Source organism: Lepus europaeus, chromosome 10 (genome assembly GCF_033115175.1).
Source record: "Lepus europaeus isolate LE1 chromosome 10, mLepTim1.pri, whole genome shotgun sequence".
NCBI lineage: Eukaryota > Metazoa > Chordata > Mammalia > Lagomorpha > Leporidae > Lepus > Lepus europaeus.
This window is the reverse complement of record NC_084836.1, coordinates 12,325,637-12,350,394: the sequence shown is the minus strand read 5'-3', so window position 1 is coordinate 12,350,394 and position 24,758 is coordinate 12,325,637. Positions and strand designations below refer to the sequence as shown.

General features: G+C 54.2%; 1 protein-coding gene and 1 non-coding gene across 5 annotated transcripts in view; both read right to left on the bottom strand.

Annotated features, from left to right (window-relative positions):
• LARGE1 (LARGE xylosyl- and glucuronyltransferase 1) overlaps window positions 1-24,758 on the bottom strand; it is a 570,843-nt gene that overhangs the window by 354,554 nt on the left and 191,531 nt on the right. The gene's annotated exons all lie outside the window — the stretch shown is intronic.
• On the bottom strand, window positions 8,170-8,305 carry LOC133769293 (small nucleolar RNA SNORA76). The gene has a single exon (XR_009867178.1). It is a non-coding gene; the product is annotated as a small nucleolar RNA SNORA76 (small nucleolar RNA).

Here is a 24,758-nt window from a genome sequence, read left to right as displayed (position 1 = left end):
CAGTAGAGTCTGAAAACCATGGCTCCAGGAGTAACACCTGCTCCACAGGCCCTCAGCTGGATTCAGATTTCCCTACTCACTGGTTTCCCTGATACTTCCTGGCATTCTCCCTGCACCAGACACCTACTGTGCCAGGGGCCAAAGGCTTCCTCACATTCAATGCAAAAGTGATGCAGGCAAGTCGGGGGAGGGTGGGGCAGAACAGAGAGGCAGAGGGCATGGCCAGCACCCAGGATGCAAGCTGCAGCCTGGATACACCACCCAAGCCACACTTCTGTGCAGACACAGCTGCCAGGGTTTGTGCAGGCTAGATACATCCAAGGTGGCTGCAGGCTGGCTCCCTGTAGGGACCTTTAGGTCAGTATAATGTCACTGTAATACAGTTATCATGGTCAGCATACCCACTCCCATCAAGCCAGGACACCCCTGAGACTTCCCAAACAAAAGCCACTTAAGCGTATGGCACTCAAGCCCCGCCCCAGACTTCTGTCCTTCAAATACTCAAAGCCCTGCCTCAGATACCACGTCCATCCCCACTCACATAAATTGCAGCTCCTTCTCTTTGAGTTTGCCTACACTCATTTCTTGAGTGCCTACTTCTCCTTGTTTTTTTTTTTTTTTTAATATTTATTTATTTGAAAGTCAGAGTTACAGAGAGAGAAGGAGAGGCAGAGAGAGAGGTCTTCCATCTGATGGTTCACTCTCTAATTGGCCCCAATGGCTGGAGCTGCAGAGATCCGAAACCAAGAGCCAGGAGCTTCTTCCGGGTCTCCCTCATGGGTGCAGGGGCCCGAGGACTTGGGCCATCTTCTACTGCTATCCCAGGCCATAGCAGAGAGCTGGATCGGAAGAGGAGCAGCCAGGACTAGAACTTGTGCCCATATGGGATGCTGGCACCGCTGGCGGCGGCCTTACCTGCTATGCCACAGTGCCGGTCCATCCTACTTTTCCTTTCAATGGATCTTACCTTCCTGCTCTCCTTCATCCTGTTCTCCTTGAATTCTTTCTCCCATGGAGATGAGAACCTGCACCACGCTTACCCAGCATCCTCCCACAGAACATAAATGCGTATGTAAAGACAAAATAAGAGAGTTGGCTGTGGCATTGGGGAAAGCTGTCACCTGCTATGCTGGCACCCCACATAGGCCCTGGTTCCTGTCCTGCTGCTCCACTGCTGATCCAGCTCCCTGCTAACAGCCTGGGAAACCAGTGGACGATGGCGTAAGTGCTTGGACCTCTGCCACTCACATGGGAGATCCAAAAGAAGCTCCTGGCTTCAGCCTGGCCCAGCCCAGGGCCTTGCTGGGGAGTGAACCAACAGATGGAAGATTCCCTCTCTCCTCTGTGTCCCTCTTTCTCTGTAACTCTGCCTTTCAAATAAATAAATAGACTTAATGAGATACCAAAGAGAATAACATGTGGGCTGCCTGAAGTATACCAAAACCACGCTTGCTGTTTAAAAGATGCAGGACTGGGGCCAGCGCTGTGGCTTACTTGGTTAATCCTCCACCTGCAGCGCCGGCATCCCATATGGGTGCTAGGTTCTAGTCCCGGTTGCTTCTCTTCCAGTCCAGCTCTCTGCTGTGGCCTGGGAAGTCAGTGGAGGATGGCCCAAGTGCTTGGGCCCCTGCACCCGCATGGGAGACCAGGAGAAGCACCTGGCTCCTGGCTTCAGATCAGCGCAGTGCACCGGATGCAGCGGCTATTGGGGGGGTGAACCAAGGGAATGAAGATCTTTCTCTCTGTCTGTCTCTCTCTCCCTGTCTAACTCTATCTGTCAAATAAAAAAAGAAAGAAAGAAAGAAAGAAAGAAAGAAAGAAAGAAAGAAAGAAAGAAAGAAAGAAAGAAAGAAAGAAAGAAAGAAAGAAAGAAAGAAAATGATGATGCAGGACTGGTTCTGGTCTGAGAGACCTGGTGGACTTCCCAGAGGAGGTGGTAGTGGAGGTGCACCCTACACTAGGAGAAAGATGTGGACAGATCTACTGTGATGGAGGACACACATTTATGAGCTAGTGACACCTAAGGACACAGATTTCGAGACCTCTGAGCCTGAGGGGCCGTCACCAGGCCCCTCTGGGGAACCTGAGTAATTAGGGCCCTCCCCTTTAAAGTCCTGACCATGCTTCTCCCCTGCAGCAAAGATGCCACTGACCTCCATGCTGCTTGTTCTGCCGACATCTGGGAGAGCCAAGCCGCGGAGAAGGGACCGCATCTCCCAGGCTCCAGGGCGGCTGGGCACAGCAGCGGGGGATTTCAGAGAAGCCATTCCCAGCTTCCCCACCCAGACCCGTGTCCATGTAGCCTTCTCCCTGCTGCTCCGGGGCTGCTGGCCCACACCAAGGGTGCTGATGCTCCGGAGCTGCACTGGATGCAGAGTGCGGCAGCCTAGAGCCGAGGTCGGCAAGGCGGAAAGACAGGACTTGGGGGAACTGAGTGACACCTGCAAACCACCCCTGCCACCCTGCTGACCGCTGACTTCTCGGATTGACAGAGGCAAGCATCCCTCTGGCTTAAGCCACTGTCACTGAGCACTTGTCACACATAACCGATAAACCACAGGTCATGAAATCCACACCCCTGAGGGGTCTTCGCAAACCCTATGGAAAACACGTATTATGAAAACACTGTGCCTGGACCTCAGCATTTTTGCACCCAAACTTCTCTTTCGTTTTCCTTTTCCCTCAGACTCCCATCGGCCCCCTCTTCACGCACATGGAGTTCCTCCAGGTGCCTCCTCCATTTCACCACTTTCGCTCCAATCCCCCAGTTCCTTTCCCCATCCACTGTTCAGCCCTGAGAACTCCCTCACGGCCCCTCCCAGCCACTGAGCCCAACACTGAGCAACGCCACAACATCACCTCCCAGCAGCACCTGCGTCCCCCTCGACATTCTCCCTCCCCTGGGAGTCCCTGAGAAAGCCAAAGTCAAGGCCACCCCCCCAGCCCATCAGCCAGAGTCTGCATTCAGCTAAGATTCTGGGAGGCACCTGTGCCCACTACAGACCGGGAAATGCCGCCGTCCGTGCCGTCATCCTCACCTCCAGGGTATGGGTAGTGCACACCGTCTTCTGACTACTGTCCCGTCCAGCCTTCCGTCTCTCCCATCTCTGGCTCTCTGCCCACCCTTCCTCCAGCCTTAAACGCTCCTGCATTGCTCCTCAGTGTTCCCTGAACAAAACACTGACGTTCACACCTCCCTGCCTTTGTCTGCGTTATTCCCTCTGCCTTTTGGTACCAGCTGGGATGTGACCTCCAGACCATGATCATCTGTGGGCGGGGTCTCCACCAACAAGGCAGAGTGGCAGTAGTGGGGGGGGGGGGAGCACCTGCCACTCACTGCATCGTGACCTTGAACCTGATAAGCCCCAGTTGCTTCCTCTAGAAAACTGACAACGCCAATGGTGCCTTGTATTTCACAGGGCTGTTGGAGAAGTCAAGGAGATCATAAAATTAAAGCACTTGGAACAATGCTTGCAGCGCGTATTATATGTTTGGCACGTCGTAACCACTTAATAGACGCTAGATATTAATTCTGCACACTGAGAGCTGGCATGGGAGCAGTCACAGAGCGGGCACTCACTCTGCGTTTCCTGGACCTCACTTGCAGTTTCTGCACTGACCTTTAGGTCTGATTCTTTTTTTTTTTTTTTTTTTTCTCCCCCGAGCTCATGAGTCCATCATACCCACTCTTCTCCCAAAGCCTGGCAAAAAGCTGGACTCCAGCACCCAGCAGGGACATTATGTAGATGAAAGAATGCTTTCTACCGGCAGCCCCACGTCTGGAGAGGCTCGCCAAGAGAGGGAAAAGAAAAGCAATATAAATGTTAATAGGAAATTGTCTATGCGCTTTTACTTAGGCTAATCCATTGCAGCCCAACAAAGAGGGAATTAGACAGCTGAAGGGACAGGAAAACACGGGACCTTGACAGCTTGAAGCCCAGAGGACTGCAGTTCCCAGGAGAAAGGCAATTCTGGGCCCACAAGGTGACACGGCGATCAGGACCAAGGGCTTCTCCTCGGTGGGGCCGAGGTGCCCATTCAGGGTGCCCATCAGACAATGCCCAGAGTCCATCACAGGGGATAGACAGTGATTCCCACACACCCCTGTCCCCAAGGACCAAACCTCTAATTAGAATACAGCTGGGGAGTCATGCTCCCAGAGGCCTGGGCCCCAGGAGGCAGGTAAGCAGGAAGAGAGGCACCCGACAGGCAGGAGAGGCGAAGCCCAGGAGAGTCTCCTTGCAGGGAAGAAGCTGAGGCTGGGTTCTGAGAGCCGAATAGGCCTTGTCCCGGCAACGATGGCAGGAAAACGGACTCCCCAGGCAACACACACACCAGGAATCAGCCTCCGCAGCTGTATCGTGGTGGGCTGAATGTCCATGTGATGACGCCTGGGATCGTGAGTGCTGCCTTCTACGGAAAAAGGGGCTTCGTAGACAGTGGTTAAAGCTCTTGAGATGGGGAGAGTACCTAGCTCACCCGGCTGGGCTTGATGTTATCACCAGGGTCCCTATATAAGAGAGGTGCAGAGGGTGAGTCAGAGGGAAGGGGGGGCGTGGTGATGGACAGGTGGGAGCAGGGAAGGGGGTGTGGTGATGGACAGGTGGGACAGGGAAGGGGGTGTGATGGACATGCGGGAGCAGGGAACAGGGTGTGGTGAACAGGTGGGAGGAGAGAAGGGGAGTGTGATGGACAGGTAGGGTAGGGAAGGGAGGTGTGATGGACAGGTGGGACAGGGAAGGGAGGTGTGATGGACAGGTGGGAGCAGGGAACAGGGTGTGGTGAACAGGTGGGAGGAGAGAAGGGGAGTGTGATGGACAGGTAGGGTAGGGAAGGGAGGTGTGATGGACAGGTGGGACAGGGAAGGGAGGTGTGATGGACAGGTGGGAGCAGGGAACAGGGTGTGGTGAACAGATGGGAGCAGGGAAGGGGGGTGTGAAGGACAGGTGGGAGTAGGGAAGGGGGGTGTGATGGACAGGTAGGGTAGGGAAGGCGGTGTGGTGATGGACAGGTGGAACAGGCAAAGGGGTTTGATGGACAGGTGGGGTAGGGAAGAGGGTGTGGTGATGGACAGGTGGGACAGGGAAGGGGGTGTGGTGATGGACAGGTGTGAGTAGGGAAGGGGGTGTGGTGATGGACAGGTGGGAGTAGGGAAGGGGGTGTGGTGATGGACAGGTGGGATAGGGAAGGGGGTGTGGTGATGGACAGGTGGGACAGGGAAGGGGGGTGTGATGGACAGGTGGGACAGGGAAGGGGATGTGACAGACAGGTGGGACAGGGAAGGGGGTGTGGTGATGGACAGGTGGGACAGGGAAGGGAGGTGTGATAGATAGGTGGGACAGGGAAGGGGGTGTGGTGATGGACAGGTGGGACAGGGAAGGGGGGTGTGATGGACAGGTGGGACAGGGAAGGGGGTGTGGTGATGGACAGGTGGGACAGGGAAGGGAGGTGTGATAGACAGGTGGGACAGGGAAGGGGGTGTGGTAATGGACAGGTGGGACAGGGAAGGGGGGTGTGACAGACAGGTGGGACAGGGGAGGGGGTGTGGTGATGGACAGTTGGGACAAGGAAGGGGGTGTGGTGATGGACAGGTGGGACAGGGAAGGTAGGTGTGATAGACAGGTGGGACAGGGAAGGGGGTGTGGTGATGGACAGGTGGGATAGGGAAGGGGGGTGTGATGGACAGGTGGGACAGGGAAGGGGGTGTGGTGATGGACAGGTGGGACAGGGAAGGGGGTGTGGTGATGGACGGGTGGGACAGGGAAGGGGGGTGTGATGGACAGGTGGGACAGGGAAGGGGGTGTGGTGATGGACGGGTGGGACAGGGAAGGGGGGTGTGATGGACAGGTGGGACAGGGAAGGGGGGTGTGGTGATGGACAGGTGGGACAGGGAAGGGGGTGTGGAGATGGACAGGTGGGACAGGGAAGGGGGTGTGGTGATGGACAGGTGGGACAGGGAAGGGGGTGTGGTGATGGACAGGTGGGACAGGGAAGGGGGTGTGGTGATGGACGGGTGGGACAGGGAAGGGGGGTGTGATGGACAGGTGGGACAGGGAAGGGGGGTGTGGTGATGGACAGGTGGGACAGGGAAGGGGGTGTGGAGATGGACAGGTGGGACAGGGAAGGGGGTGTGGTGATGGACAGGTGGGACAGGGAAGGGTGTGGTGATGGACAGGTGGGACAAGGAAGGGGGTGTGGTGATGGACAGGTGGGAGTAGGGAAGGGGGGTGTGATGGACAGGTGGGACAGGGAAGGGTGTGGTGATGGACAGGTGGGACAGGGAAGGGGGGTGTGATGGACAGGTGGGACAGGGAAGGGGGTGTGGTGATGGACAGGTGGGACAGGGAAGGGGGTGGTGATGGACAGGTGGGACAGGGAAGGGGGTGTGGTGATGGACAGGTGGGAGTAGGGAAGGGGGTGTGGTGATGGGCAGGTGGGACAGGGAAGGGGGGTGTGATGGACAGGTGGGACAGGGAAGGGGGTGTGGTGATGGACAGGTGGGACAGGGAAGGGGGTGTGGTGATGGACAGGTGGGACAGGGAAGGGGGGTGTGATGGACAGGTGGGACAGGGAAGGGGGTGTGGTGATGGACAGGTGGGACAGATGGGACAGGGAAGGGGGTGTGGTGATGGACGGGTGGGACAGGGAAGGGAGGTGTGATAGACAGGTGGGACAGGGAAGGGGGTGTGGTAATGGACAGGTGGGACAGGGAAGGGGATGTGACAGACAGGTGGGACAGGGAAGGGGGTGTGGTGATGGACAGGTGGGACAGGGAAGGGAGGTGTGATAGATAGGTGGGACAGGGAAGGGGGTGTGGTAATGGACAGGTGGGACAGGGAAGGGGGGTGTGACAGACAGGTGGGACAGGGGAGGGGGTGTGGTGATGGACAGGTGGGACAAGGAAGGGGGTGTGGTGATGGACAGGTGGGACAGGGAAGGTAGGTGTGATAGACAGGTGGGACAGGGAAGGGGGTGTGGAGATGGACAGGTGGGACAGGGAAGGGGGTGTGATGGACAGGTGGGACAGGGAAGGGGGTCTGATGGACAGGTGGGACAAGGAAGGGGGTGTGGAGATGGACAGGTGGGACAGGGAAGGGGGTGTGATGGACAGGTGGGACAGGGAAGGGGGTGTGGAGATGGACAGGTTGGAATCAGAGGATTCGGTACAATGGTGGAGCAGAGACTCAAGGGACCTCTAGAAGACTGAAGTGATGAGAAGCTAGGAGATGCACAGGGCAGCTGAAGCTGACAACAGCCTGGACACGGATGCTCCCCTCAAGCCTCCCGGAGAAGCTGGCCCCGCTGACAACCCGCCGCCCAGTGCACTGGTCTTGGACTTCCAGCCTGCAGACCCACAGAACAGTCAGCATGTGATCTCTGAGGCCATGAAACCTGTGCTCGTCCATAACACATGACACATGCATGTTGTCAAGGGAGGCCTTCAGGAATGAGGAAGAAAAGTGAAACCGAGGAGGCAGGTGAGGCCACACCACAAAAGCCACAGCAGGAGGACATTGGTGAAGGGGCTAGGATAAGACCACCCTTGCTAAAGCGCTGAATCGTCAAATGTTTAGGTCTTCAATCTTAGGAGTGACCCCACATCTAATTCTTCGTTTTATTGACTCCCATTTCTCTCATAACAGATTGTAATCACATTATGAAAAGAGGGCATAACCTACTGGAATATGTGACCCCATCATCCCTCCATGTCCCCCTCTCATGTTCTCAGAGATGCACACATGGATCTGTGAGCTATGACCAGGTATACACACGTGTGTGTGTGTGTGTGTGTGCACGTGGTGTACACAGGGACTGTGCTGGATACTGGGAATTGCCCCCCAATACTCTGAGCCACAGGCCTCACTCAGTGCCTCCCCCCACCCTAGCCCGAATCCAGAGATGAGAAGGCAATCAACACTCCCTGAGCACACTGAGTCCCCGGGTATTGTGAAGACCCCCCCTCACGGTGGTCTCCCACCATCCTCCTGGGCAGGACAAGACCCTCGGCATCAGGGAGGCCCACGCAAAGACAGCCATTCACCTGCCTCAGGTCTCCAGGACCTCAGCCTTGTGGCTGTCCACTACAGAAAAAGCTTTCAGGGGTCAAAGTCTTGGCCCTTCCTCCCTGCTCTCAGCCTCACATCCCACCTGCCAGCCACGCCCCTGGCCCAGTGTCGCTTGCCGCCAAAGGGATCGCTCAGGTGCATCCAAGCAACCCCGGATTTGAACAAGCTGGGTGTGCTCTGGCACTGCCGCTAGACCCCGAGGCTACCGGACAGGCACAACAGAGGTCCCAAGGCAGTGCCCTGGCTGGAGTGCCCGAGGGACAGACGCTGGCACGGACACCCGGTGGCTGTGCAACCTGGGCAGGGCCCCCGGCCCTCGGCCACACAGCAGGCCAGGAATTTCGTCATCGCTCACCTTCCCCTCCTCGAGATGTCCACAATTCCTGAGGCCACAGAGGGCTCCGTGGAGGGGGACAGGGCAGGACCAACAGCACAGGGCACCAACAGAGTTCTCACTTTGGGTTAACGGGCAGAGCGACGGGCCATGCACGTGTCCATTGCTTGTGATGGACTAGCGCTCGCTCTCCTGGAAGAGCGATGGTGGTTGCTGTGGTCAGCAGCAAGTCAGATACAACAGCCACTGAGGGCCTCGCCCCCTCCCTTATACCCTAGCCCTGAGCAGGCATTTGCCTTGCATTCTCTTTTTCATTACCATACAACAGTGTACAACGCTCAGGTAGCCTCGTTTGATGGTTAATAGTGAAATCACGTGAAACAGAGACTTGCCCAGGATAGTGCATTCTGAGACAGGATTGGCCAAAGAATCTACGTCCGGAATCTTCCAGGTCCTCTGCAGCTGCTGAATTATTCAGCTCTTTGAGTTATCCCGCGGCTATGCCAACAGCTTTCACCTGTTACAGGGGACCACAGGCAGGTCTTAGCCTGGACAGTGTCTTGTTTCCACCATGGCATCCGTGCAAGTCAAGGAAGCAGGAATGACCACAATGCGCTGAGAACACTGACCTTCCTACCAGTGAGCACTTAGCATGTGCAAGGCATTGCACATAGTGCTCTGCGCTCATCCATTATCTTAACTTCTACAAATCTGCACGCCAGCAGTTGCATGCTTGGTTTACAGATGCAATGAATGGAGCTCAGTGAAGAGACACCCACCCCTTCCCTAGCAGGAGTCCCAGGATGATCCCTGGATATAAGCATCAACACAGGGCTGCCCCAGGAGTTAATCCCACACCAGGGGGACGGCGACAGCGGACGGCCCTCCAGAGGGTGGCAGGACAAGCCCACGCTGCACATTGGCGTGTCTTCCATGCGGTGTGCTGGCGGTGTGTGGCGTGATCAGAGCTGCGTGGATCTCAGCGCCATGAGACTGGTTGCATGCAAACCCCCATAGCTCTCTTCTTAGCGCTGCTTCCCGTTATAGCAAGCGCGGATGGCAAGGCTCAGCCCACATCCTAGTGCAGGCTGCCAGCGGCCGCCTCCAGGGGCTCAGAGGGAGGAGGGGAGGCTCCCTTCCGTGGGCACCCACGGCAGTGGAGGGGAGGAAAGGTGAGAGCTCCTAGAAAGCAGCAGCACGGCTCGGCAAAGGGGGAGAGCGCAGGCCGGGACAGGCGCCGCAGGCCGGGGCAGGAGCCGCAGGCCGGGACAGGAGCCGCAGGCCGGGGCAGGAGCCGCAGGCCGGGACAGGAGCCGCAGGCCGGGGCAGGCGCCGCAGGTCGGGACAGGAGCTGCAGGCCGGGACAGGAGCCGCAGGCCGGGGCCGGAGCCGCAGGACGGGGCAGGAGCCGCAGGCCGGGACAGGAGCCGCAGGCCGGGACAGGAGCCGCAGGTCGGGACAGGATCCGCAGGCCAGGAAAGGAGCTGCAGGCCGGGGCATGAGCCGCAGGCCGGGACAGGAGCCACAGGCCGGGGCAGGCGCCGCAGGCCGGGACAGGAGCCGCAGGCCAGGACAGGAGCCGCAGGCCGGGGCAGGCGCCGCAGGCCGGGACAGGAGCCGCAGGCCGGGACAGGAGCCGCAGGTGCCAGGGCCGCCCATCCACACCTGCGTGAGTGACCTGGGCCAAGTCAGCCTTGGCCCTGTGAAGGCGAACGCAATCATTAAAGGAGAAACCTCCACACGTCTTTTCAGGTTCTCCCCTGGAGGAACTAGGGCAGATTCTTGTCAAGACAGACTGAACAGCTTTTAAGAACGGAAATGATTCAGCAAACCAAGACAGAAGATACCAGGGCCCCGGGTCATTTGCATAGCTAAACTCCCATCTTAGAAGTTCTTTTTTTGCAAAATGCACAGGATGGAATTCTCTGGATGGGCCTGTTTCTGCCATGCCAGCTTCTCCCGCTAGCAGCTCCCATCCCAGGACCACTGCAAGATGACAGCAGCCTAAAAAGAAGTCATTGCCCCATGGGGCCGGCGCTGTGGCGCAGCGGGTTAACGCCCTGGCCCAAAGCGCCAGCATCCCATATAGGCACTGGTTATAGTCCCAGCTGTTCCTCTTCTGACCCAGCTCTCTGCTATGGCCTGGGATAGCGGTGGAAGATGGCCCAAGTCCTTGGGCCCCTGCATCCATGTGGGAGACCCAGAAGATGATCCTGGCTCCAGGCTTTGGATCGGTGCAGCTCCGGCCGTTGTGGTCATCTGGGGAGTGAACCAGCGGATGGAAGACCTCTCTCTCTGTCTCTACCTCTCTCTGTAACTCTTTCAAATAAATAAAAATAAAATATTTTTATCTTTAAAACAAAATCCCTCACTATAGAGGATTCTGTCATCTCCAGGAGATGGCATGAGACCAGCCGGAGCTGAGCAATGCTATGGTTGATAAAGAATGCGAGGAGGAAGCAGCAATCAGCCTGGCTCCCCCTCCGTTCACCGCCCTGACCTTGGCCAGATCCATCGGCTGCTGCGGGATCCCCCCGCCCCCCCTCCCCGGGGCCCCTGCCCGCTCTCTGGCATAAGCAGGGTAGCTGTCATTTTCCTACGTACCCATCAGTAACATACAGGGAGTGTGCAGGTGAGCAGGAAAAACACCCAAACCACACACAGTAAAATCCATAAGCCTGGCCAAGGCTCCTCTTTGCCTGGTAACTTAGGAAGTCTGCAGGTGCTGACTGCTCAAAGCAGGGACAGAACTGCTCCTGCTGGGGCTCACGGCCACGTTGGCCAGGCACGGCCAAGGTCTCTCCAGCACACTGGACTCCAGGCACACATGCATCAGGAGCCTCTCTCTGTACCCAGTGACTCTGGGTAGCCAGCCAGCCTCACTGCCTTCTCCCAGCTCTTTAGAATCAAAGGATTTAAAAAAAAAAAAAAGGAAAGAATGAGAGAGAGAGAGAGAGAGAGAAGCGAGGGAGGGATGGAGGACGGACGGAAGAACCCAAGCTGCATTAGGAAGCACTGGGTCACTCTGTACATTCCCCACTTGGCTCTGTCTACCTGCAAGGCCGCAGATAAGTCCAGCAGAAGTGAAAGAAGAGGATTTTGTATCTCTTTTTAATTTCCAGATGGAGCTGCCTCCCACTGGCGACCCACACGCCCCAGTGGCTGATGTCACTGCTGTAATCGCCATGGTTCTGAAAGGGCCTTGGGGGTGAGTACCCCCATCATTATCGACAACAGGGAGTGGAGCCAAACAAGCCAGAGCACAGACAAGGACAGCACCAATGTGTACTTAGCCATGGAAATGCCTGCTGAATCGCCACCCAGAGACCCGGCCAGTGGACACGTGGGCATACGTGCTGACCAGACTGAGCCAGGGTCTCGGAGAGAGGCGGTGACACCCAGCCAAGATGACATCGTCTGAGGCACAGAGAATGCTGCTGCCCCAGAGAGCACCCACGAGGAGCCTTGAGGAATGTCCCTGGACAGTTCTGTAGGGTGCTGAGCTCGCAAAAAGACATCAGGTACGTGGGCGGGAGGAGAGGTGAGCTTTCTACCGAGCTGGGCACTGTCACCTGTCAGGTCTCCACAGACGGAGAAAGGGAGCTGACACTCAGTGGAGAGGCCGTTAAAACAAAACAAAAGGGGTTGGCGCTGTGGTGTAGTGCAGTGCCAGCATCCCATATGGGCGCCAGTTCTAGTCCCGGCTGCTCTACTTCCGATCCAGCTCTCTGCTTTGGCCTGGGAAAGCAGTAGAAGATGGCCCAAGTCCTTGGGCCCCTGCACCAGCATGGGAGACCAGGAAGAAGCTCCTGGCTCCTGGCTTCAGATTGGCACAGCTCCGGCCGCTGCAGCCAACTGGGAAGTGACCAGCGGATGGAAGACCTCTCTCTCTCTCTCTGGCTCTCCTTCTCTCTCTGTGTAACTCTGACTTTCAAATAAATAAATAAATAAATCTTAAAAAAAAAACAAAAAACGAATATTTGACATCCAAGACTGTGCACCAGGCACTGAGCCCGCCCACAGGGAAAGAGCACCATGCAAGTGGCCATGGTGGCAAACATGTACCCAGAGACCAGAGTGGAGACAGGGTTCCCTCCCACGTGCCACACACCAAGACACAGATTTCACCTGCCTCCGAGTGCTGCCTCTCCCCCTCAGGTGACAGTCACGTTATCTGCAGGGGATACCATCACAAAGGACCATCGCCAGGCAGCTTAAACAACAGAGGTTCATTTCTCCCAGGTCTGGAGGCAGCAGGTCCAAGTTGAAGGTGTCAGCAGGATTGACATCTTCTCTCCTTGAGCTGCCCTTGGCCGTCCTCTCACTGTGTCTTCCCCTAAGCACACCCGTGTCCTCAACTCCTCTCCTGGTAGGTATTCCAGCTACACTGTAAGAGGGCCCGTCCTAGAGACCGGATTCTAACCCAGCAACCTCTGTGACGACCCTACCTCCCAACACACTCACGCTGCAGCGAACTTGGGGTTAGGACTTCAATTCATGAACACGAAGGGGCAGAGCGTTTGTAACCCAGGCCACAGCAGCCATCTCCGCCTTCACAGACCCACCCCAGTGCCATGCGGCAGAGTCGGGGATCTAGCCCAGATCCCCAAAACCCTGACACCATGGACCTGCCCCTCTGCAAAGCTGCCCTGGAGCTGTGGGGTAGCTGCGTCAGAGCCGATTCAGAGACCAGGCTGCTGAGGTCCAGGCAGGTGAAGTCACAGAGCAGAGGGCGGCAGGCCTGGAGAGAGCACCGGACACATGTCAGGATCTGTCCAGCTGTACCCCCAAGCGGCCATTTGTTCTGAGCACACCAAGACTGCCCCTTGGATGGAAACCACACCATGCACAGGCAGCAGCAAAACCCCACCATGGCACCTCAGTCCCCTCTGTAAGGCCAGCTAAGGTACCACCGGGCCACTCCGTGACGCCGAGCTACTCAGTCTCTATTTAAATTCTTTAATTCGCAACTTCTTAAATCTCGCCACTTTTTAAGAAAGGTGTATAAAATGCTTCATGAAAGGGCCATTCAACTGCAGGATCACAAAGATCTTCAGTGAGCCCCATTCGATCCATACCTGTGCTCCTCAACGAGATCTCCTGGTGATGCTCAGTACAGAACCTTGCACACGAGTGGTTTCCTGATCACCAGGGAGGGAGCGACGGATGGATGGACGGATGGATGGATGCATGGATGCATGGATATACAGAGTGATGGCGGGAATCTGAAAAGGCCTTTCCCATCTTTAGGTTCCAAGATTCTGCTCCAGGAGCGGACACGGTGGGAACACTGCTCAGCAGCTGAGGATTTCAGACCCAAACCAGGGCCCTTCTTCTCTGCAGTGTCACCTGGTACCACCCAGCCAGTACGTCAGGGCGGCATCACCAACTAGAACTAAGCAGTGATAACGAGCATCCCTTGAGAGTAATGGACTGTTCCCTTTACAGAATGATGCAAAGTTCCTGAAGCCAATTAAGCTCTCCCCTTATAATTAATGCCCACACTAATTTGACATCCTTTACTCTCTCATCAGACCTTTGCCAGGTGGAGAAAAGGGAAAAACTTCACCATCATTATTAACTCCAGTGCCCCTGTTGTCTACGTTTCTACTTAGAAAATGCCAATCTCATTCACCAAATGTCTACACTAACAAAAAACCACCCTGGGCAGTTTCCAAAGAAGCAGAAGACAATAGCTCATAACAGCAGAGCACTGACAAGCAATTCAGGGAGATAAAAAATATTCAAGAATGCAGAGTAATGTAATAACAAATTGTATTAATAAGTGTTAGGCCTTTGAAGAATAGTTCAGTAATCAGTCCAGGGATAAGGTTTTAAACAATAAAGGCTTCTTAGAAGAGAACAGACTACGAATTTCAGTGCAACGAAGGATCAAATGAGAAATTAAAACTGGAAGCCTTCAGGTGGGCTCTGGACAACAGCTATGTGCATGGGTATGAACCCATCAAGGTGCTGGGTGGATCAGAAATAACAGTGGCACCCATCAAAGACCTACAAGCCATACAGTCTGTGTCAAGGGAAAAGGGACCACATGGAGACGGGCTGGCGCCAGGAGGGGGGCGACAGCGGCAGGGTTCAGGGCATTCCTGGAGGACCACAGAGGCCCTTGTTTGGACTGAGGGATTTAGACTGATACTGTGGGCACCAGGAGCCCATGTGATTCTCTGGAGCAGAGGAACGAAACCATGCACGCCTCTGTGAAATTAATGGCATTGCAGCAGCACTGGCTTGACTGGAGTAGAATGACCCTTTTGGCAAATGGGAAGACCCCAGTCCAGCAGGAGGTCCTATCAATGAGAGAGGGACACAGCAAAGACCCTTTGAAGACCAGGGCACATTTCAACAGGAGGTCATTATCTTGACAAAGGGGCATCACCAGAGCACAAGGGAAGTGCTCTATGAAGTCTTTCTCAGAAGACTTGCTAAACTTGTTAGAAATTTCCAAAGCAACAAACCACAGAGCTGGAAAAGACCTTTGATAGCAGATGGTTCCAAATACTCGGTTTAGGAAGTAGTTCACACATCACTGATTGTGCCCTACTGCGTACAAGGCACTGTGCTAGAACGTGGTGTACACAAGAGGGCCAAGGGTTGCCATGAGATGCATCTTCGTCCCACAGGTGAACAAGGAGAAGCAAGGCAAGAGAGAGAAGAGCGCTCTCTCTATGCTAAGGCCAGGGCTGCGCAAGGGCAAGGTGCAGCCAGGGCGTTCCCAGACACTGCAAACAGCTGGAGCCGAGGGTTCAAGAGGAACAGGGGAAGGATAGGAAAAAGGGCAGAATGGGAGATTCTGCACTCAGACGGGATGGATCTCTTTCCAGGGTTCTACTTTACATTAAAATACTTTGCTGTGTCATGTCCCTTTTTTTTTTTTTTTTTTAATTTGACAGAGTTATAAACAGTGAGAGAGACAGAGAGAAAGGTCTTCCTTCCATTGATTCACTCCCCAAATGGCCACCACGGCAGGAGCTGCGCCGATCCAAAGTCAGGAGCCAGGTGCTTCTTCCCGGTCTCCCATGCAGGTGCAGGGGCCCGAGCGCTTGTGTCATCCTCCACTGCCCTCCCGGGCCACAGTAGAGAGTTGGACTGGAAGAGGAACAACCGGGACTAGAACCCAGCACCCATATGGGATGCTGGCGCCACAGGTGAAGGATTAACCAAGTGAGCCACGGCACTGGCCCCCGATGTCCCACTCTTGAACATTCCCTGCCTTTATTTAAATATGTCCTAAAATTCTGAAGGCCGACACAGGACATAATGTGTGTTGCCCACCACCAAGTGCTATGAGCAGAAACAAGACCAAGCAGAAAGAAAAGATCAGCAGGTCAGGGAAAGAAAGGACAGAGGTTTTAAACAGGAGTTGCATCCTCCGTATTTCAGAAAATAAAGGTTGGAGCAAATGCTTGCTACACGTGCAATGGTGTGCCATTTTAGAGACGTGGAAATTGAAGTCCAGGGGAGTGGAGACATGTGTCCCAAGTCATCCAACCAGTAGAAGCACACGCTAAGACACAACCCCAGGCAGTCTGACCCCAGAGCTTTAACTGCTACCGTTGTCCTGTTGGGTACAGCCCTGCAGAGTGAAGAATGCAACAGCAGATGCTGCCTTGAAGGGAACAGGAGGATCTGCAGACACTGCATCAGCAGGGCTACAGCCTCACCTTACAGACACGGCTCTTCCCTGGGCATGCACGCCCTCTTGGGGCAGTCGGGGTCAGATGGGTCAGGGGACTCCTCAAGGTAAGAACAGAGGGGAGTACTCAGTGAGGCCGGAGTCTGCCGGCAGTGGGGCTGAGCAGCCCCTGGGCAACAGCCCGAGTCACACATTGCCCTCCAGCAGCTCTGGAAAAATCACCAGGAAACCCCGACACGGCTCCATGTGCGGTCACCAGACAGAGAGAGGAACAGGTGGAGAAGTGGAGGACACCAACAGGACTCAGGGTCTCAGCAACGGGGGCCGGGGAGGGGTGGACAGAGAGCATGGGTGTTGCACTGTGCATCACAGGTAGGCAGCCTGCACCCGGCCAGTCAGCAAGTAGAGCTGCTAACCTGCTGGACTCTGAACGGGGAGTAGAGGCAACAGCAGGACGGAGAAGAGCCAGGAGCCTTGGTCCCCTGCATGTTTCGACCGCTGGGCCAGAGTGAAATTTAAATTACGTTTTCACAGCACAGGCTCTGCTGCCTTCAGGAATTTGCCTCGCACTGCAGTTGCACTCACAGCAGGTGTATAATAAAGATCTGCGGATGGCGACAATGACAGCTTCTCATTGGAAGGCACCTAAACTGCCTCCACTGTGGTTAACTGGCTTGTGTTTCTTCTCAGAATCTCCCCTTCACAGAGCCAGTCCATCCTGAGAGAGCGGTGACATCACTGAGGGCTGAGGTGGGCTAAGGAGCTCAGTGCTTCGTGTCCCATCTATTCTCTCACTCTTAGTGTCATTTACAAAGGAGGAAGGGGATGGACAGCACTGGTGCAGGGGGAAAGGACACAGCGCAGAGAACGGCTCCGCCTACCACCACTGGACGGACTGGTGGTTAGGATGATCGTTTAGGAAGTGGACGCAGCTGATTTTAAAGAAAGGTCCCAGCCTTCCTCCGCTTCCCTAGGACAATAAAGAGAATGAGGGAAATCTCTCCAGGCCCTCCAAGAACCATATTAAAATGCAGGACCCACCCCCACCCCAACCTCTGGCTGAAAATCCTCCCCCAACCCCTTTCTCTGGGAAATAAATGCAGGGAACCATCTCTGGTGACTGGAAGCACATCAATTATGGTTTGGGTCCCCTGAGTCACAGTCATTGTTAAAACACACAAGCCAGCATACACAGCGGGACACCGCACACCAGGTAGAGATCCTTTGTCATCTAATTGGTAGTTTTATTTTTTTTAAGATGTATTTACTTATTTGAAAGTCAGAGTTACAGAGAAAGAGAGGAAGATGTGTGTGTGTGTGTGTGTGTATGTGAAAGAGAGAGAGAGAGGTTTTCCACCTAAATGGCTACAACAGCCAGGGCTGGGCCAAGCCAAAGCCAGGAGCCTCATCCAGGTCTCCCTTGTGGGTGCAGGGGCCCAAACACTTGGGCCATCTTCTGCTGCTTTCCCAGGCACTTTAGCAGGGAGCTGGATCAGATATGAAGCATCCAGGACTTGAACTTGCACCCACGTGGGATGCCGGCATCACATGTGGCTTAATCCACTGTGCCACAGTGCCACATTGCCGGCCCAGTAGTTTTAGCTAAGGTAACTTTTTTCCAGGTTAAGCTGTCTTAAGCCATAACTGACCACTCCATGTACTGGTTTACTCTTCCTCCTGGATAGTTGGCATTTACAGATGAAACTCCAGCCACTAACAATGATGAATCAGATCATCTTGGAAATCGGTCTATGGTGACTGGCACCCGTATTTCCACTTGTGTGGCTCCTCGGGCTAGAAGTCCCCACTCTCCATCCAGGGTGGTGACTGCCAGGCCAGAAATGCTTTCTCAGTTCCATCAGAGACAGGATCATCTAGCGCCAGAGAAAAGTCCGCTGTTGCCAGGAAAAAATGAGGACCCCTTTGTTCAGAGCACGGACTCGCATCGCAAGAGCAGGGGCATCAGGAGCCCCTCTCCGGAGGCAGAAGAGCTGGGTCTGCACCTGGCTTCTGTGCTGTACCTCCCCCTGGCCAAGGCCCGTACCCTCATGCAGCCTGTGCCTCGTCTGTGAGATGAGGGAAACAATGACACCTGCTTCATAGCATTACAGGAGCCAAAATCAAAGTCCAGACAAGGGACACCACCCATGCGCTGGGGACAGTGACAAGGAATGACTGCTGGAATCACATAAATGCTGAGCTGGGAACTGAAGACAGAGGCCTGCTGTCACGCAGCGCCCATGATGTCAGCAGCCCATGAGAGAACCGCTTCGAGTCCCAGCTGCTCTGCTTCCAATGCAGTTCCCCGCTAATGTGCCTAGGAAGGCAGTGGAGGGTGGCCCAAACACTTGGGCCCCTGCCACCCCTGTGGGACATCAGGATGGAGCTCCAGGACCCTCGTTTCACTGCAGTCACTGGGAAGTGAACCAGTGGATGGAAGATCTATCTCTCCCTTCTCGTTCAACAAAAAAAAAAAATCTTAAAAAAAAAAAAAAAAAAAAAAAAAAAACAAGAAGAAGAAGAACTGAAAGACAAATCTGCCGTGGTAAGAAATCAATTAAAGAAGGCCGGTGCTGTGGCTCACTAGGCTAATCCTCCTCCTGCGGTGCCGGCAGCCCAGGTTCTAGTCCTGGTTGGGGCACCGGGTACTAGTCCCAGTTGCTCCTCTTCCAGTCCAGCTCTCTGCTGTGGCCCGGGAGGGCAGTGGAGGATGGCCCAAGCACTTGGGTCCCTGCACCTGCATGGGAGACCGGGAGGAAGCACCTGGCTCCTGGCTTTGGATAGGTGCAGTGCCGGCCGTGGCGGCCATTAGGGGAGTGAACCAACGGAAGGAAGACCTTTCTTTTTCTTTCTTTCTCTCTCTCTCTCTATCTCTGCCTGGCAAAAAAAAAAAAAAAATTTTTTTTAATTAAAAAAAAAATCAAGTAAAGAAAAGAAAAAAGAGAGAGTGGCAACATAATCTGCAAAGTCTGGGCAGCACTACCTGTGATGTCATCTGACATTGCTATCAGACTGGCTGTCACCCAGCCTGCAGCTCCCCAGGACCTGATCTGCCTTGTGCAGGAACAACCATCCACACATAGGTCTTGAGCCCACCCCCAGGTCTCTCCCAGGCCCCACCACACCCGGACTTCCTGCCTAAGCCACCGCAGACCATGGACAGATGGCAGGTGATCCAGCCCCAGGACTGAAGAGCCAGGAGGCCTCACCTGCTCAGCTGGCTCCGGAATGCCAAGGCAGCCTCCTCTCTTACCCCTCAGGGAGGCAGAGGAGGTGTAGAGAAACGAGGAAGGAGAAGACAGAGCCTGGCTGGGAAGCCTGGAGACTGAACTCCACTCTCAACTGACAGAAGGCTCTCCAGCTTCCACCATCTTCCTCACGTGCACGAGAAATGCAGGCTAGAAAGGATCAGAACTGGGGCTGTTCCCCGGAATTCCTCACTTTTTTTTTTTTTTTGACAGGCAGAGTTAGACAGTGAGAGAGACAGAGAGAAAGGTCTTCCTTTTCCATTGGTTCACGCCCCCACGTCCGCCATGGCCGATGTGCTGTGGCAGGCGCACAGCGCCGATCCGAAGCCAGGAGCCAGGTGCTTCCTCCTGGTCTCCCATTCGGGTGCAGGGACCCAAGGACCTGGGCCATCCTCCACTGCCCTCCTGGGCCACAGCAGAGAGCTGGACTGGAAGAGGAGAAACTGGGACAGAATCCGGTGCCCCAACCGGGACTAGAAGCCGGGTGCCGGCACCACAAGGCGGAGGATTAGCCAAGTGAGCCGCGGCGCTGACGAGAAATTGATGTCCAGAGAAACACCAAGCAGTTGGATGAAGTCACCGGGCAAGGGACTGGCCAGGTCTGGGCCAGAACCTAGGAATCTGCCCATCATCCATTTCCCATGCCTTAACATGGCCGTTCAGGTCACCACCAGTCTTATTCTGGGCTCTGCCACACCCTTGCAGGTGCAGCTGACTGCAGCCATCTCACTGCTTTGAGTTCATGATCGTAGGGCCGGCTGGTGAGGAGCTTTGGGGCTGAGGCCTGGCTGACTCCCTCCTGTGTGAGCAAACCTCTGCCAGCTGCACACTCATCCCCCACACTAAGGCCTCATAGTGCAATGCGAGCTTCCCTGTGCAGCAGTGCACTGGCTGGGGCACCAGTTCCCAAACTTCAGCGGGCATCACAGGCACCAGGAGGGCCGGTTACAATGAAGACCACCAGGTCCCACAGCCCTGGCACCTCTGCCTCAATGATTCTGCAGGAGAACCCAAGCATATGTGCTTGTGGCCCTCAGTAGCCACAGCTGTGCAAGTCCCTTGTATAACGTGGCCCCGTGTCCACACAGCCTCCCGTACACTTTAAAGCAACACTAGAGAACTTATGATGTCTGATGCCGTGTGAATGTCACACACACATGGCTGTCACGCGGTATCGGCTGGAAATGATGGCAAGGAAAGAAGTCCACACGTGTCCAGTACACACGTAGTTATTTTCCTTTTGGTACTGTGGAGCCCTGCGACCCGTCAAGACTGAGGGCCCACTTTATTTCAATCCAGTTCCCTACAAAATTCAGCTCTCCCTAACTCTTCAATCCAACCACAACGTGGTGAGGATCCTAATCAGACAACTCTCCTATGGGCAACTCCAGCAGCACGGGCACACCAGGCTCCAGGGGCCAATCTCCTGGGTGATCCCTGGCCACAGTGCCATGCCCTTGACTCCTCCTATGGTGCTGAAACCAACATGACGATAAAGTTTCCCTGAAGAGTCACAAGCCCTCCACAAGTTTATTTAATTTTGAGTTAATTCCCCATCACTAACTACTAATTCCAATTTCATGTTTCCCTCTAGATAGATTGTTCCAACTCTTTGCACAATCTACATTCATTTCTATCATGCCCCAGATGTTTACCTGTGATCAAAACACGAGGCCCTCGCTTTGTGAAAGAGGCACAAACCTTCAACTCTATTTCTATAAAGTGACTCCTATATCTTAACAGCTGTCAGATTTAGCAAATAGAGAAAAAAGAGATGCCCAGTTAATTTGAATTCCACATGAACAACAGTAACAATTTCACTCTAATTGTGTGCTGTGCAATATTTAGCTCATATTTACACTGAAAAAAAAAAAAAGATGTTTATCTGAAATTCAGTGTGGCAAGGAAGCCTAAATTCTATCTGCAATCAATTGGTATCATTGAAAAAGTATCTATCATCGATCCTCTAACTATGTCTCCCTCGCTGCAGATATAAGACATACAGATACGCTGGTAGATGTTTAAGAATCAACTCCTGGGGAAGTTTTTACCGTTGGCTGCTGCACGAAGATCCTGAAGTCATTTTGCAAACAAAAGGAGAAGTTGAAAACACCTGCAGAATGGTGCATCCAGAGCATGGATACTGCTGGGCCACAAAACCAATGTCAACAACCACCAGGCTGCCATTGGAGTTCAACAAATAAACTCTGATCTCATAGCTTATTTGTTGCTGCTGTTACCAGTATCAAATGATCCCCAGCTGATGTTCGCAAAGGACACTCCCCTGGCTGGGTATGTTATTTCCGCCTCTCCAGACAGAGCAAACAGTTCTGTCTGTTAGGGAGCCTGTTACTGGTTCCTCCGTTCCTTCTGCTTCATTCACCTACTCCCCCATCCACCCGTCCTTCTTTCCTGCCTCCCGATGCACTACTTATCTATTCACTCAGCCATTCATTCTATTGTGAATAGACTGGTCTAACACCCTGAGCCACTGGAAGGCATCCCGATGAGTGCATGTCCCCGGCGCTCTGCGGTCAGTCACCAATGCCGGTCCCCAGGACTCTTCCAGCAGAGTAGTCTACAAATGCGCTCTCAGCTTTGACCACAGAGCAAGAGCTGTATTCTGGTAGGGCCCCAGACTCCCTCCTAACCCAGATCTTCCCCTCACTGACTCACTACTTGCTTGAGGGGTCGGCTTACAACCCTGCGGAAACCCTGAAAGTCACAGAAGAGCCCTGGTAGATAAATAAACCCACCCCTAGGCTCTCAGGCATCTGCAGTGGGATCCGGATGCCCTGGTCCAGCTCGCCCGAGAAGAGTCTGAACCAGCAGATGTTTCTTTCATGAACATCTTTCATGAACAACCCCAAGAACCACTGAATGTACCTGAGAAACCTCCCGTGCTCTTTCTCTGGTGCAACAAATGGAAAAGGCACGTCACAGCACTAGGCCTAAAAATTACCAAAACCATCCACGGAACCACTTAACCAGCCAAGCACTGCAATTTCATTTCAGACACATTTCATGAAAATCACTCAGTGCCCAAGAGTCGGAGTATCCATTCCTCTTCCAGCCCTCTGAGTCCATCGGCCATTTTATTTCCCCCCCTGAGAGGTCCTGTCATCGTCATCGTCGTCACTCTGTTACATTCCTCCCGTCTCAGCTCTAAAGCTCTTTGTCATCTCTAGGACCCTGCAACCTTTGAAGATAAACCACTGGCAGAGAGGTGCAGCCCAACACCGCAGGCCACGCGATCTCTTCTGTCTGCTTGCAGAAAACCTAGCCCTTGTCTATGCGCGCGCCCCCTTCAGCCACGTCCAGTGTGCCGTTACCCATGGTCCATTATTAACACAAGGATTAAACTATCCAGAGATCAAACACTCAAGATTGTGACTCCTGGCTAAACATGGCCCACTGGAGCCCCGGCGGGCTCACTGAAGACAACACTGTGCAGAGCCAAACCATGTGCTCGAGAGAAATCGAAGGCCGTGACCAATCCATGAGAGGCGCTAGACTGGAAACACTGAAAGGCACAGAATGAGGTGGAGAAAAACAAAAGTTTGGGGTACGGGGTGGTCGGAGGAAGTCTGCTCGCATGGAGGCAACAAATGAAGGTGTGACTACACTGCCGGGGTTGTCACAGAAGCTGAAGCTACAATGATGTTCAGCAGACTGAGGGTCTCAGTGGTAGACACTGGCATCAGTGGACAGCTGCCTGGCCGCAAGGCCAGTGGGCTGAGCTCTTTCCATCCTGACCCACAGTCACCTGACTGCGAGTGAAGCACTTTCCATTTCCCAGCTCTAGTTCACCATCACGCTTGACGCCCACGCTGCCTAGGACCACATTGAGAACGAGAGGAGAGCCCTCTTATTTCTGAGCCCCCAAGACAAGCCCACTGTGGCCTGCGTGTCCCAGCCTGGTGCTGCCTCCCTCACTGCTGATGATCCCGTCCGCAGACTCCTCATCCCAATCAGGGGCTGGGGGCTTCCACCAGCAGCACCAAGCCGCTAACATGTCTTCCTGCAGAAATGTTGGCCAAGACACACGTGCAATCAGAGGTCCTGACTGACGGCAGGTGCCCAAGCTCACGGATCATGGAGTTGGGGGCTGGGAGGAACACACTGGGTTATGCGAAAGCAGAGCAGTAGGATAAGGGAAACACCGGAGATGCACGACTGGAGGCAGACAACGAGAGCACCTGGGTAGAGGAGCAACAGACAGGGGAAGACAAACAGGAAGACCACCAGAGGAGAAAGAGGGGGAGATCAGACGAGCAGACAGACCCTGTGGTCACTCTGGAGGCGACAGACTCAGTTTCCAAATGCCCAGGTCAAAACCTGCTGTCCCTGGGTCTTTATGCACGTACCAACATGTCACCTATAAAACCGCTTTCCCCCTTTGCACACCTGGGCAGATTTGCATGTCCCCGTACCGGGACTACTCAAGATTACAACTTACATTTGCATTACTCTTCTAGAGCTAAGTTCAACGGTTACTGTCTTTTTAAGCTTAAAAAAAAAAAAAAAAAAAAAAAAGCGTTCATTCAACAAACATTTCTTGAGCATATTTATGTCTTTGACCCAGTACTTAGTGCTGAGCTCAGGAAATAGGACACAGCTTGTACCCACCCACAGGTGCAGGGAACAGAAGGAAGATGTCCAAGTGCACACAGTGACATCACCGTGGGGTGAGTGATGCTTAGAAGCAATGACACAAAGAGGACATGTGAGAATACAGAGCTCTGGCAGCCAGGGAAGTGCTGGGTGCTTGTCAAAAAAGTCTTCCTGGAGGAAGCAACATCTGAACCAATTCCCACAACCAAGAATCAACTAGAAAAAGAAGCAGGAGCCCTCTGGCAGGTGGGAGAACTTAGGCCACAGAAATGGAAACAAACTATGGAAGTACTACAAATACCTTTGGATTTGCTTTGCTTTGCTGAAGAGCAGTGTATCAGGGCACAACTGGAGGCCCAAGAACCAGGGGATGGACGTGTTCTGTGGTTGCATAAGGTTGGAACACAAGGTGTCACAGAGGAACTGGACACAGAGTGGACAGCGGCCACACTAAGCACACCCAAAGGGTTTAGACTCCCCTAAGTCACTGGGGTCGTAAGTAAAGGCATGAGACGTGTGTCTGTGTGATCCAGCTGCATGGCAGAAGATGGGTGCTAAGAGGGATAGGGCCGGCACTGTGGCATAGCAGGTAAAACTACCACGTGCAGTACCAGCATCCCATATGGGCGCCGTTTGGAGTCCTGGCTGCTCCACTTCCGATGCAGCTCTCTGCTGTGACCTGGGAAAACAGTGGAAGATGGCTTAAGTCCTGCACCTGCATGGGAAACCCGGAAAAAGCTCCTGGCTTCAGATGGGCACAGCTCTGGCCGTTGCGGCCACCTGGGGAGTGAACCAGCAGATGGAAGACCTCTCTCTCTCTCTCTGTCTCTCTGCCTATCCTC